This window comes from Malaya genurostris, chromosome 1 (genome assembly GCF_030247185.1).
Source record: "Malaya genurostris strain Urasoe2022 chromosome 1, Malgen_1.1, whole genome shotgun sequence".
In the NCBI taxonomy this organism is placed as follows: domain Eukaryota; kingdom Metazoa; phylum Arthropoda; class Insecta; order Diptera; family Culicidae; genus Malaya; species Malaya genurostris.
Window position 1 is genome coordinate 14,348,800 of NC_080570.1, and position 12,910 is coordinate 14,361,709.

At 38.6% G+C, this 12,910-nt stretch overlaps 1 protein-coding gene across 1 annotated transcript in view; it reads right to left on the bottom strand.

Moving 5' to 3' along the window:
* Positions 1 to 11,956, bottom strand: part of LOC131432989 (papilin) — a 221,649-nt gene extending 209,693 nt beyond the window's left edge. The window contains exon 1 of the mRNA XM_058599701.1: positions 11,884 to 11,956. The gene's annotated coding sequence lies outside the window, so the exon portion shown is untranslated. The remainder of the gene's footprint in view (positions 1 to 11,883) is intronic.
* Positions 11,957 to 12,910: the final 954 nt, after the last annotated feature.

Genomic DNA, 12,910 nt, shown 5'->3' on the forward strand with positions numbered 1-12,910 from the left:
TTTATGTTTCGTGTTTGGTCCTATTTTTTCACTATTTAAACAATGTTTACGTCTTAAACGTGATATTAACAAACAAAAAACTTACACCTTCTTCCATTTGTCTCGTGAAGGAATTAGAGAAAATACTCAAACAGGGAAAAAGTTATTAAGAAATGAAATCTGGAGTAGTTTCGTTACATTTTCGTGTCGTGAAATATTAAAAATGCACCCAGGTGAGCATAGTAAAAAAAACACATAGTCCTACGTCAAAACCAACATTTTTGTATCGAAAATTAAAAGAACATATCCGCAGATAAAAAATCGGTTAATTCGTTAAAAACTTATGATATTTGTTCAAATGAGCATTATGCAAGACTAAAAATTATAATGAACGAAAAACTTCACTTCGCGTTTTTTTCGAGATTTTGAGTAGAAAGGCCTAAATTAAAAAAAACGTTTTTTAATTCACCTAGTGGTGTAATGATGCCTTTCTCATATTACTTATGTTCTGGCCAGATTTTTTTTTCAAACTTGAATAAAATCAAAAACTTTCTTTGGTAAAAACTACCATCACCTTTTCGATTTGTAAACAGCTATGTCAATTTAATATAGATTTAGATGTAGCAACCCTGCACGCTATACAAGATTGAACAAAGCACACTGTGTGCTAGACGGGTGCGTTTTCTTCTTCTTCCGTACCAGCACGTACCGATTTTGCATCATTTTGTAAGTTTGAAAGTTTTCATACTTATTATTATTATTATCGGATCTGGATGAAATTGCATAGTTTTTTCTTAAGACACTGAGTGCTTTATTTTGAATCATGATTTGTGAAAATCGGTTTAACCGTTGCTGAGAAATCGAAGTGATTTCTAGATTTCCTAGAAACTATTTACATTTCTAGACAACATATTCAAAAATGAAAAAAAAATCGGTTCAGTGTATAAATGAAATAGATTACGAAACATTTACAAAAGCTGTTTATTTTGTCGTGAATACGACTTACTTTACTATGGGGTGCCTTTTCAAAATTAGCCATATGGAAGAATGGGCAGAACTTAATCGTGAATATCTCGACTTGTATTAATGGTAGCAACATAATTCTTTCACCATTTCATCAAAAATATGATCAGGAATTTAGGATAATATTTTGAACAGTGCGAGATAACCACAAACAACTTAAAAATTAAGTTTTCTCAAAACTTGAAAATAATGCGGAAAACTCTTTACTTTCGCTTGGATTTTTCGCGCAAGGACGACGATTTTGAGGTAGTCAAGCACATATCTTCTACTGAATGCGTATAAAAGGGAAACCGTGGTCGAAAATCGATCATTTCTTTTCGTGCGTTCGGTGGAAGCAGACGTCGTGGGAGTTGAACCATCAACCAGCAGCGACGGAGAGTGCACCTTTTGCGTGGTTAAAACCTCAAACGCTCAGGTCGCAACTCTCATTCGCTTGCTGGCCATCAAGGCGAGAAGACTGCCATCGCGAGAGTTAAACCATCAACCAGCAGCGACGGAGAGTGCACCTTTTGCGTGGTTAAAACCTCAAACGCTCAGGTAGCAACTCTCATTTGCTTTTCGGTAGTCGTAACGAGAAGTTCAAATTTCAGATATTAGTTCCGCAATATAGGTTTAGTATTCAGAGCCTGCGTGCTGAAACTGTATTCCGGAACTAATTTCAGTTTCGAAATTGCAGTTCTAGAATTCAAACTGGATTCTGAGTCTGTTATTGGATCTAAATTTAGTTCTTGAACTCAGGGTCCAGTTCTTTATTCCAGACTTCTTCTATTCGGTTCTTTTTAGAACCGTAATAATACTCGTAAAGAATTATGCGGAAATTTACTTTACTGTACTCTATACAACTCATTCTGGTAGTCATGGCGGTCTTCAAGTTTCAGAGCTTAGTTCCGGAATATGGGTTTAGAATTCAGAGTCTGCGTGCTGAACTAACTCAACTCGTCACTCTTCATCACGAACGCTTTCATAAAAAGTTCTTTTCAGAGCCACCATTTTTTATTGTAATGAACTATACTGCTTATTTCATAATATTTAATTGCGTTTCAGAATGTTTAATTTAACTAATATGTAATTTAGTCTAGGCGCATCGTTTAAATTTGCACAATTCAAACAATCGATCAACTACCAATTCGAATTCGGAAGCATAAATAAAGCGTGTCATATTCGTATTCACGACATCCAGTTATGTCTTTGACATTACACACCCGTACTTTTTTTAAAAAAAATTTGATTAGTTTAGTTTAAAAAACTCAAAGTCGAAATGAGAATATACTATTTTTAAGTGAAAATTTCAACAAAACCAAGTAAACGATCTGAAAACTCGATTACCGTAGAGCACAAAACACGTGTCCCCACACCGTCACAAGTCCCTGTACGGATTCATTCGCCATCGCCATATGCTCGCAACAACGCAGAACGTCATCAAACGAAAACTAATAATGCTTCGGTTGATCGGTTTCTATGCGCGCTTACTTAGCTTGGTCGATTTTCTTTCCTCAAACAAATTTTCTCGCCCTCCGCAGCTCCGGCTACGAAAAGTCCGCTGCCGCGCCAGGAATGCAAACGTGCGCTCGCTCATGCTCGCAAACACACACACGTGCACTGAAAAACGACGCTGTAAGCGCAGCTTTACAACGAGCGACTATCAGTCTCTCCCGCACTGATCGGTTTTTCGAATGAGTTCGATCTTAGACTCAACCCAGGAGACCTCCGCATGGCATTCCAAAAAAAAAACGGAGAACCAGCTATCAGTGAACCTTTCGCTCGGTGAGAGCGCATCGGGAATCTCCCGGTGTTCGGTCGTTTGCGGCTGTAGTTGGTTCGGGTGGCCGAAGAGCGGTCGCGTTAGATCGGCAGACCTGTGGCCAATCGGCAATCATCGGCGAGACGCGCACATGCCTTACCTTTACTTCTCAGAAGCGGCTTTCTCATTCGATTCGACGATTCGCATGTCGTCGACGGGTGTTCAGCGATGCTACAAGTGTCCAAGAATTTGCATCTCCCCGCACATGATGCTCGAGACGCGCCTCGACGGAAGAATGCTAATTACGGATGCCTGCCGCCGACTACTGTCACAAACCGTCGAAACATCGGTTTTCGGTTGTTTTCAAGTGTTTGGACCCGGGAGCGACAGATTTTCAAGGTTTTCCTTTTTTTTGCCTTTCTCAAGTACCAACTTCTCACTTGCTGTTCGGAGTGGTTCCACAATCATCTGCTGTTGAGGGTCGGCAAATTCCCAGAACATTACTTTGAAATTGACTTTTACTGCCGGCAGTCTCTTAAAATTCTCTACTCCAAATAAACTAAAAACCGAACGCGGTTTCCAGTGGTTCAATATTTCAAGCCTGCAGCAACCTCTTCCACTCCGGGGTCCGCCGCCGCCACCGCCATCGCCTGGAACAGCCAAGACGTGATTTAATGTAAACTGTAGTTTTCGTTTTCATTATGTACTACAAACAAGCACATATCGATAAAAATAATACTCTGCTGTTCGATTCTCAGGCGGCAGCACAAAACCCACCAACAACGCAAACGCGGTCGGAGTTGGTCCAGAAAAAAAACAACATCTGTACGACCAACGAAGGGCCAATACAAGAACATCCAGCGTGAAAGTAAAAGCGCGGCTAGAAGGGTTCCAGCTAGGGTTGAGCTAGCCAGCTCAGCTCCCGAGGACGGTAGGAAAAAAAAAAACTTCGCGTCACTACTCCTTTCACACCTCTCAAGTGCCCGGGCCAGGCGGAAATCTATGCTACCGAGTGCTAAAAACTGCTCCCCGTAGAGTGTTTTTCCTGACCATCGATCGAAATGGGAACAAATCGCATTTGGAGTGGTCGCGGGAAATGGCCAATCTATGCGGGGAGCCCGGACGAAATCCCACGGCGGCCCCACGGTTTTAGTGTTCTACTTTTTCCCGCAAACCACAGAAGCAGATTTTCGAAATCGAATTTACAGAATCGTTGGCCTATTAGTATGTGACCTGGATCAACGAAAAACGAATGGTGCGCCCTCCAGTGGGACGTGCGATTGAAATGGTAGATTTGGAAAATAAAAATTGATTTAGCAAGCGATCTGCAATGGCAATCTGAAATCAGTTTTTATGACGCTTAAGCAACTGAAACAGGCAACTGGAAGAAATTAAACAATTTAATTCTTTTAAATTCAAAAAAAAACAAAAACCTCTTGTAAACGGTATATTGTCGTGAATACGACTTACTTTACTATGGGGCGCCCAGAATTCAATTCAAGAGCTTCAAGTTTCCGAATTCAAGATCTGACTTTTTTCCATCTCCAGGAGTTTCGATCTAAAATTTTACCATAATTCTGGAACTGAAACCGAATTTCAGAACTTGATTCTAAGCCGGGATTTTGGAACCGAACGCTGGGTCTGAGATCAGGATATTGATTCGAGACCAGAACGCTAGTTTTGAAACTAAATTCTGGAAATAAAATAGAAGCTCAGACCAGAAATTCCTGTCCGGAGTTCAGATGTAGAATACAGTTTTAAAATTCTGAACCAGAAATTCTTCAACTCCAAAATCCGAAATCCAGCAGCATAATTCAGATCCAAAATTAATTTTTATTTCATTAATTCAGTTCTAAACGGCATTCCAGAGTTCTAGACCAGAATACAAGAATTTGGTTTCAAAGTTTAGTTCTACCATTCTCTACAGTGGGACTGAATCTGGGAACTAAATTCGGAAGATTTTTGAACAAAACTCCAGATCTTTTGAGCTGAGTTCTGGATCCGAATTCAAAAACGGAATTCTGTAACTGAAATTCAGCTGCGGATTAAAATCCAGGGCTCACGTGCTTGGATTCAGGTTGAGAGAATTCAGAGCCGTACAAGAATCCTAGTCTCGAATTCAGTTCCACAACACAGGCTCAGTGATCAGTTTAACAGGTCTGAATTTAACAATTCAGAATTCAGTTACCGAGTTCAGGTTCAGAATTTAATTCCAGTTCCAGAACTCAGAATCTTTAACGTCAAATCCATTTTATTCGTATTCACGTCATCCAGTTATGTCTCTGACATTACCCACCCGCCTTTTTCGTTTCGATATTCTAAGCGTAGCTTTATAAAAGACTATGGGTTGTGCAATCGACAATACTTTATGTAGTTATTATTCGTTAATAGAGACTGCTACAGGGAAAACTGTATGTGAAAATGTCGTGTTGTCCCTGAGATATGGTTGCTCAAAGTGGAACATGACATCAAACAGAGGTAAACGATGTGCATTGTAGACTCTCAGAAGTTGATTCTGGAATAAACAATATTGTATGATTTTTGTTTGTTTTCGAGTTCTCTATGGAACGCCGTTTTTTAAATTTAATTTTAAAAAAGCTACAACAAAATTTAAAAAAAATCTTTTTGGTCGTGAATACGACTTACTTTACTATGAGGCACCTTTTCAAAATTTACCCTGTACAAGAATAAGTAGAAGTTAATCGCAAATATCTCTTGTTGTATTTTACGCAATTTTTTCTCTATACCATCAGCAATATGGTCAGCAAGTTTTGATAAAAATTTCAGTAGTATGCGATAACCACAAGTAACTCAAAATTGAAGTTTTCTAAAATGTTTGGTATGAACAAGCATTAAGGTGAAATTCAGTGCCAAAATAGGGAGCGCAAAGTTCCAACCGCCTAAATTGAACGAACCATCGCACAAAGTGTATCGCGCAAAACCGACACATAGAAATACGGAATATTTTCAACGGATGAGTGCTGTGGGCTTACGACAAGTTTTGTTCGCTAGTAAAACAGACACTAACTGTGTATGCTTATAAACCATGAGTTTTTTTTTTTTTTGACTAATATGAGTAAGACGCTTTTGTGCATGTTGTTTAGGGCGTTCATTTGAGTCATTTTGATTTCTCGCCTATTGCGTAATTGTTCAAAACCTTTGGCATGATAACAATACTTCACTTAACTGATATTCAAACAAGATCCTTTTCATATGAAATTACAACTGGTTTGTAAAATATTTACCAAAACTATCTAGTTAGTGAACTGCATATTAAATCAATGTATAAGTGTAACGTATAACCGAAACCCAGATGGCTTGGCGGCACAAAGTCGGGAGCCTCTCGCATACAAATTTGTTTGCCCGGTCTACTAAAAGCTAGGTTAGTTTGCTTTAGTTAAGTCCGAACGAGCGGCAGCGAGGTCGGACAGCACCCGAGCACAAGCGAAGTGACGAAGCCGCATTAGACATGTTCCATTTACACTCAGTTAACGGAAAATATTGCTGCTCAGTAGACAATATTAACCATGAGAGAAGTTTTCCTGGATTAAACTCGGGAAAGAATTATTCGATTATTTTAATTTATTTAAAATATTTCAGAAAAACTGTAGTTAAAAAAACGGCCTTAACAAGTATCATCTATCATTTGTTTTTATGTTAAATATATTCCAATTACGATATTAAGAGAATTGAACGTTTCGGCGAAATGACCCTTTCGACAAAATGGCGAAAAGGCCCTTTTAGCGAAATGTCAATCGACGAAATGGCTTTTTAGGTGAAATGGCTTTCGGCGAAACGGCTTTCGGTGAAATGACCCTGAAGCAATGAACAACTCGGCAGATTAACATAAAACTTACATTGTAGCGGTTTCAATGAAAGAATAATAAAACCCATATTTTTTTTTAGTCCAGACTTGATACGAAGGAACAAAAACCTCCTTTTGCAGGAGAAGCTACCCTGAACAAACTAGAACAGGTCATAAAATTCACAGTTTTTGAATCGCATGCAAAACTACATCCGTCCATTTTGAAAATCAGTCTTGAGTCGAATTTGTCTATTCATTCGGAAAAAATTAATGATTTGAACAGAGTTTCATCCAAACCGGAGTATGTGAAGAAGACTGATAAATTGTTATTTTCGTATGTGATCGACGGTTTGAATGGGAATATGTTTCACTACCGAAACCCATGTAAGAAGAAATCGACCACTTCATACGCATCAGTATTACAGGAAAACCATTCCGTACGCCAGGGAAAAAGTTCTTCAACACTTTCCTCACAATGCAAGGAAACACACCGAACTGGTCCAGATATTTTCGAACAAGGCAATCGTTATATTTGTAACACCAATAATAAAAAGTCCTGCTGCAGCGACCAATTACTGGACAGGAACGTGATCAGTGAATTAATTGCCCCCAATTTTTGCTAGCTAGTAAAACAAACGATACTAAAAGTAAGTAGGAGTAGCGAATTATATTTTATCCGCATATATTTCTATCGACTGTATATCGTTAGTGCCGTTGAAGTAGTCGAAATATCTACTTCGCATCGCGTAAAAGATGTCTACAAATCGGTAGAGACGCCACACAAAAACTTTGGGAGGAATCCGCCTTTTCAATATGAAACGCGTGGCATAAAACGCTTCTAAATTTCAAAAATTTAATCGAAGAATGTTTTGTTTCCTAATTACAGCGGGCTCGCCCGATTTAAAATCTAATTATGGGTATAACGAGCCTTTTGCTAGCTGTTCCAGTGCATTCGACTTTCATTTACCTCGAAATTTGTCACAAAATTGTTCCACTGGTTACTATCTAATTAGTTTCAGTTACCTTAGAAATATCAGATTTAATTAAAATGTTGATGCAAAAGATGAGGAGGTTTTATGCCTGTTGGAGAGCAAGTTTGACAGTAACTATCTCCACCGAGCTTTTGCTTGTTCCAAAATAAAAATAAAAATTGGCTGCTTCTTTCATAGAATTGCGCAGTACTGTGGCCTGTTGATGCTTGTACATGATCAGCGATTTGTATAGGAACGTTCACTACCAAAAAAAAAACAAAGATCCGCTTGTTTTGCACCGCTCCCAACCTTCCTTGAGTTTTCTTTGCCTTCGACAATTCAAAAGCAGTTCCAGAAAACAAAAATAATCTTCTATAACGGCTGAATATTAAAAGAAAACAAAAAAATATGCTGTAATACTCGTGACCTGACGTTGTCCTGATGCAACACGACACCCCTCTTCTATTAGGCAATTCTAGACGATTCGGAAAAATCACTAGCTTTAAAAGGTTAAGTTACTTTTGAAATTGTTTCTTTTTCCACTGATCAAACCGGAACCGAAAGTGGAATTCGAATAAAATTCGAGATTTTGAAATTCATTTGATTTTATGAAAAATTGAATTTGTGAATCGAAAATCAGAACCGACAGATAATCCATTAGCGTTCTATGGGACCATAGAAATTTAAACTGTGAAAAAAGAAGTGCATTTTTTTGTCTCGAACATTAGAGATGATTGGGTTTCGGGTATTTGTACTCGAAACCCGACTCGAATCCGAACCCGACGAGGACGGGTACGGGTCGGATTTGGGCTCAGTAATTTGGTCGGGCTACGCGAATTTGAACCCGAATATCCGATTTTTTCTGATTCGGCTTGGGTAAAGATATTAATTTTTCATCAGGTACAACTCGGCTTGGGTAAAGATATTAATTTTTTATCAGGTACAACTCGGGCTCGAATATGGAAGAAAAATTATTGTGGGGTTCGAATTGAAGAATTTGCATACCCGACCATCTCTAACGTACATACATGCACACCAACACACTAATACAAACACAAACTTGACGAACTGATTCGAACAGTGTATGACACTTGACCCTCCAGGCCTCCAGGCAAAAAATTATCAAATCAAATTAGCTTGGAAAAATGCTTTTTTCCGATCAGAATATTACAGCACAAGTTAACTCAAACGACAACGTGTTCTGAGCACGCATACCATTTAAAATACTCGACTATATACGATGCTGAGGTCAGATTTGATGTATTGAAATTCGTGTAGCCATATCTCTGAACTTTTCGAACAAAAAAAGATATTTTATTCAGGCCTATTTGCGTACAAGCTTTACGTGGCCGATTTAGCTGAGTTTTTAGATAAAAATTTTTTTGTATTGGATCTCGTTGTCACCCTTTTTCTAGGGGGAGAGGTGTTTCCATTTCCCTCCTGCGAGGATTGAGGGGCACTTTGTTCGTGACTCGTCTCGTCATCCATTGCCGCATCGGTGCTATTGTTGTCGATTTCCGTCTTCTTTTCGTTGCTAGTTGCTGTAGATGCACCTTGTTGTACATTGGTTGCAATTGCTGGTTGGTTGGAGGGTAAGTTGTTAACTGCAGCTGGTGTACTTTGTTCCCTGTTGTTGGTGACTGTCACAGGTGTACTGGGTTTGCTTGGGTTTGGTGTGAAGGAAGCACCGTTGTCCTTTGGTGTAGTTGTGTCCTTGTCCAGTTTATCACATGACTTACCGTAGTGAACAGCTTTTTGACAATATTGACATGTGGCCATCGGATTGTAATAGGCAACAAGTGATTTTCACGGTATTCTTGTATCCTGACCGAATGTCACATAAGAAGGTATAGGCCTCCTCAAGCGCATGCGTAACAAACGTACGCCATTTAGAATACCGGGGAAAAATTCTTCCACTTTTCTTTTTCGATAGAGAGAATCTCTCCGTATTGGGACATAGTTGCGCGAATATAAGGATCGGGGACGCTTGAGGATAGATCATGCACTCGCACTTCTATAGCATCTTCCATATATACTGGAATGTCGTACTTGATATTTTCATGCTCCACATAGTGCACATTATTATTGTCTTTAGCGAATTGAATTGCATCCACTCACTCACTGGTTCACTCGTTTCGAGGTCGTTCTATTGTTAACTACACAATACTGTACTGGATTCCTTCTGTCCCGAACGTAAGCGGTTTTGGTTTATCGACTGACTTGGTTGAGATGTACGAGCGAACTGAACAACTCTCGTTGTCGGATGTAGAGTTTTTCGATCGTTTCTGACAGTGTACGTGTACCAAACGTATCAAAATCCATTACCGGTACCATGATTAAAAACCATGAGGCATGTCTTCTGATGCAGAGATGCCAAATCTGACAAATCTGCAGATTTCTTATATAGTACTGCAGCCATTGGTTGTTGCAGACTTTTTAAAATCGAGTTTTTCGCAGACTTTCGTCAAAATTCACAGGCTTTTGGAATTGCGGCGACGTTTTTTTTTTGCTCACCCAGTCAGTTTTTTGTATCATACTTTATAGAAAAATTGAAGCCTGCAGACATTTTTTAGGATTTACAGACTTTTGCAACCCTGTCTGAAGATATTTTAAATTTTCAACTGGCATCTCTGTTCTCATAAGCAAAATGATTGATATCGTGAACTTTTTTCATGGAAGATGAGTTGTAAATGATATCAATCATTTTGCTCATGAAATCATGAATAATAAGGCATGATTGACATGTTTCACGATTCACGATCTTAATCCGTGTAGATAAATTGCTGATTTTCATATGTGACCAGCGATTTGCATGGCAATTCAGTGTAGCTCCCCAAGCAAGATTTAGAAGTGTTTTCTGCCGCTCCCCGTTTTTGAAAATTTTTTATTGAAGTGATAAAGAATTTTATTTTGGAGAATTTTACTATAATCTGAGAATGTGAGTATAAAACAATTGTACAAAAAACTGCATAACTTTCAAAAATTGACAAAAAAGCATTTCAAGAAGAACGTGTTAGTTCAAAACTTACTGCAACCCTATCAAGTCAATTAGAATGACGGCTAGCTAGAAACCACCTAACGACGAGTTGTCTTTTTCAAGCACCTCCAATTAAAACCAATATGCGGTTGGTTGGGAATTCATAACGATTTTCGACTGACCACCGCACCAAATGGTATCGGATTATGGTCATTTGCTACCTACATGAGAATATGAGTGCGCTTAAGTCCGTTTTTATGCGGAATAATCGCACAAAAACCATAACCATTAGATGTCCTAAAATAAAATAAACCTCAATATCTCGCGTTAAATAGAAATTTTTTTCTCTTTTTAAATATCAGCTTTGGGATTTCAAAATTGAAATTGTTTTTGATGCCAAATGTTTTAGAAATGCATGAAAGGTCGAGATCTGTTACATTTCGAAAAAACATCGAATTCAGGACCTAGAAAAGCTTTGAGGTTTCGGAAATAGAATTTTTTTAAACGTCAAATGAAACGTCAAGATCAGGTGTTAACTCTAGGAAAAATTCCAGAGATATTAAAAATGTGTTTTGTTTTAGCACTAGTTCGCATCGTTTCGTGCATTTCTAAGACTATTCAGCAAAATCACAAAACTTGAAAAATCCGTTAAAAAAATAACATGAAAATCCTCATAAAAAGACACTTGAGTGTTACCACTAGGTGGGTTAAAATCAGGTTAGCTCATCTCAAATTTATTTGATTGATTCCGTCAATAACATTAGTCTTTGTTTCTGTCGACTTGACAGTCACCGGTTTATGACTGTACCGAAGGAGACACGAAAGCAAACTGATGGAGGATTATGTTAAATATTTCATGAAGAAATTATGTGTTTACCTAGCTCCAATAAGTCTTATTTCAAACATTCTGATACGAAAAACTGAATCATTATAATGGGCTCCTGCTTTTATGAGTTACTCTGGTCGAAGGTAGCAGTTTCCACACATTCCATACCAGATGAGATAGGCTATGTCACCCAAATGAACACCACTAATGGTGATGGAAAGCGAAGCCATCATCGGAATGATATAGAATTTAATTTTAATGATGTTTGATGAATGAGTGGAGCGTTAGTATGGAACTGACAGAATGTCTGACAAAGTATCAAGTATTTTACAACGCCATCTAAGATATAACAACATTTATCATGCATACCAAATACCAGGTGTTCGGTTTTTGAATGATGTGGTCTACATGATTAGCGATTCTACAAAGACGCTCATTTATCCTCTTTATTAAATGATATCTGCGTCTGTGTTAGAGAAAAATTACATTTCATTAGAAATCAATTTAAGGGTTTCTATTTCAAAGATATGGACCAGTTCAATGCGTTAGTTCGAGACTTACCCTAACGGTATCAAGTTAGTTCGAATTGCTGGCATAAGACGGATAGCTTGAAACCACCTAACGACGAATTGTCCATTTAAAGTGCCTCCAATCAATGGTTTAATCACGATTTTCGTCTGAACACCAATTAAATACTACAAAAAATCACCAACAATAAATCTCACTATGGTTTGATTTCGAGGAAATTATTCTATGAACATATTTTATCACATTTCAGTATCTTGAATCGCGCAACACTTAAATTCCAAAAATCTAACTGCGTGTTTTTCCCGCGAGTATAAACATTTCCTTTTGCGCTGACATCAATCGAGAGAATTCAAGGCCTACTGCCATATGCCAAAACGGCATCACATCAATCGCGACGCAGTGTCGGGATGCCATAAAATAAAAGAAAAGAAAAATCCCAGTAGCGGGAAGCACATTTTGATGCACTTCTGATACACATTAGCAAATCAAATCTCTGGTCCCAAAGGCAGATCCGGCCACGGCGGCCCTACCATGCGCATATATGTGGTAATAATAGTTTATTTTCACAACATTGTAGCTTCTAGTTTTATCGCACTTCAATTGCACCATTTCCACTCCACTGCTCGGCTCACACAACAGCCAGTCCCGGAGAGGCAGCTTCCGACCATCGACGGAACGCCGAACAGGCCAACAGTAGGAAAATTACGATCCGGGGATTCGTTCTACAATCGGACTATATTTGATTAATATACTGATGGATGCACACACGCACAGACGTCCGGGAACCGAGAGCATGTAAAGTTTCCATACTCTACTGCTGCTACTCCTGCGTGTCGGTTGGTGTCGAATGTTTAGATAAAAATTTAAAACCTCACGCGCTATGCTGCAATGAACGGTTGCATCGCACTGCAGCAGACCGGTAGAACTTGAAAAATGAGAACTGGATCAAACACGTGGAAAGAATTAATTTTCCGCCACTTTTTACACACTAACCGAATGATGTTGGTTCTTCAAAATTTTCGGAGGTTTTTGCTTGTACTTGCGCATAAAAACGGCGGAT